The sequence below is a fragment of the Trachypithecus francoisi genome, unplaced genomic scaffold (assembly GCF_009764315.1).
Source record: "Trachypithecus francoisi isolate TF-2019V2 unplaced genomic scaffold, Tfra_2.0 Lachesis_group5, whole genome shotgun sequence".
NCBI classification, from domain to species: Eukaryota; Metazoa; Chordata; class Mammalia; order Primates; family Cercopithecidae; genus Trachypithecus; species Trachypithecus francoisi.
In genome coordinates, this window is record NW_022681470.1 from 71911684 (window position 1) to 71913837 (window position 2154).

The 2154-nt window shown below is 43.1% G+C and overlaps 1 pseudogene; it reads left to right on the forward strand.

Moving 5' to 3' along the window:
* Positions 1-1081: 1081 nt before the first annotated feature.
* Positions 1082-1693, forward strand: LOC117074086 (annotated as a pseudogene).
* The last annotated feature ends 461 nt before the right edge of the window (positions 1694-2154 follow it).

The window sequence follows — 2154 nt, forward strand, 5'->3', positions numbered from 1 at the left end:
AATCAGCCCAATTTACAGTGAACATAAACTAGAAGAAGTATGAGACACTGATTTTGTGGAGTCCCTGTGCCCAGTGCTACTCTCTCTGTTTCAAGTTTGTCAAAAAAGTGGTTTACATTTGTCATGCCTACTTGCTGTTTTCTTATTGACTTCTCAAACCACTGCAGTAAAATTGTTCTTGAAAAGATTACTCCTAATTTCATTTTGAGTTTTCAGTTAACTTAATTGACTTACCTGTAATATTTGCATTATTGATCAAATACTCTTTGAAATTCTCTCTGCCTCTGGCTTCCCCTGATTTCCTTTTTAACGTAGAAGACAAATCCTTCTCAGCTTCTTTGCCTCATTTCACTTTGCCTATTCCTCCAGTCCCACAATTTCCCATTTTGTTCTTTTCCTACCTGTCTCACAAATGATGGTGTCCCAGGGCTCCCTCCTTAGCTCCCTTATAGTTTCACTATTTACATTCTTCATGATAGCCATCTACTTTTTAGTTTTAAATACCAGCAGTGGTTTTCTGCTCCTCCCATTTAACAGACAGCCAAAATACTCTTGTGCAGTGCCAGTCATATCCCTGAGACACCATGGTTAAAGTGAAGAATGCAGTAAATGCTTTTGGCTGTATTAGGCACCTGGTCACCAGGGCTGCTTTTAATTCTGGCAAAGTAGATATTGTCACTGTCAATGATTCCTTCATTGACCTCAACTACATGGTCTACATGTTCCAGTATGATTTCACCCATGGCAAGTTTCATGGCACTGTCAAGGCTAAGAACAGGAAGTTTGTCATCAATGGAAATTCCATCATTATCTTCTAGGAGTGAGATCCCATCAAAATCAAATGGGCTGATACTGGTGCTCATTATGTTGTGGAGTCCACCAGCATTTTCACTACCATGGAGAAAGATGGGGCTCATGGGGTAGGGAGTCAAAAGAGTCATCATCTCTGCTCCCTTTGCTGATTCCCCCTGTTCATGATGGTCATAAAGAATGAGAATTATAAAAGATAATCAGCAATACCACCTGTACCACCAACTGAGTAGCCCCCTAGCCAAGGTCATCCAAGACAACCTTGGAAATCATGGAGGGACTCATGACCACAGTCCATGACATCACTGTCATGTCACCCAGAAGACCATGGATGCCCCTTCAGGGAAACTGGTGTGATGGCCATGGGGCTCTCCGGAACATCATCCCTACATCTACTGGTGCTACTAAGGTTGTGGGCAAGGTCATCCCTGAGCTGAACAAGAAGCTCACTGGCATGGCCTTCCATGTCCCCACTGCCAACATGCTGGTATGAGAACTGACCTGCTGTCTGGAGAAACCTGCCAAATATGATGACACCAAGAAGGTGATGAAGCAGGCATCAGAGGGCCTCCTTAAGGACATCCTGGGCTATACTGAGCACCAAGTTGTCTACTACTTTAACAGTGACACCCATTCTTCCACCTTTGATGCTGAGGCTGCCATTGCCCTCAATGACCACTTTGTCAAGCTCATGTGCTGGTATTACAGTGCAGTTAGCTCCAGCAACAGAGTGGTGGACTTCGTGGACCACATGGTCTCTGAGGAGTCAGACCCCCAGACCATCAACACCAGCAAGAGCACAAGAGGAAGAGAGAGGCCATCACCTGCTAGGGAGTTCCTGCCACACTCAGTCCCCCACCACGCTGAGAATCTCCCCTCCTAACAGTTTCCATGCAGACCCCCTGAAGAGGGAGGGACCCAGAGATCCCCACCTTGTCATGTGCCATCAATAAAGTCTCCTGTACTCAGCCAAAAATATTAAATAATGGATAAATAAATACATACATAAATAAAAAATAAATACCAGTAATATTCTGGAGACTTCCAAATTGGAATTTCCTTTCAAAGCTGTATCTCTTTAAAGCTGCATCTCTAGCTCCTTAAAAGGCATCTCCACTTGGGTAGTGAATCAATCAGGGTCCAGTTAAGAGATAAAAACCACACCAGTAGTTTAGATAGGAAACTTTGAATGTACAGAATTAACTAGCAAAAGATGATTAATTACTAAAATGAGGAAAAAGATGGCTGTAGAGGTAGAGAAATACTAAATGCCGAAAGCTACAACCTCTAGGGCTATATAACCATGAAAAACTGAGTAACTAAGATTTTAAAAGAGCTGCCCTT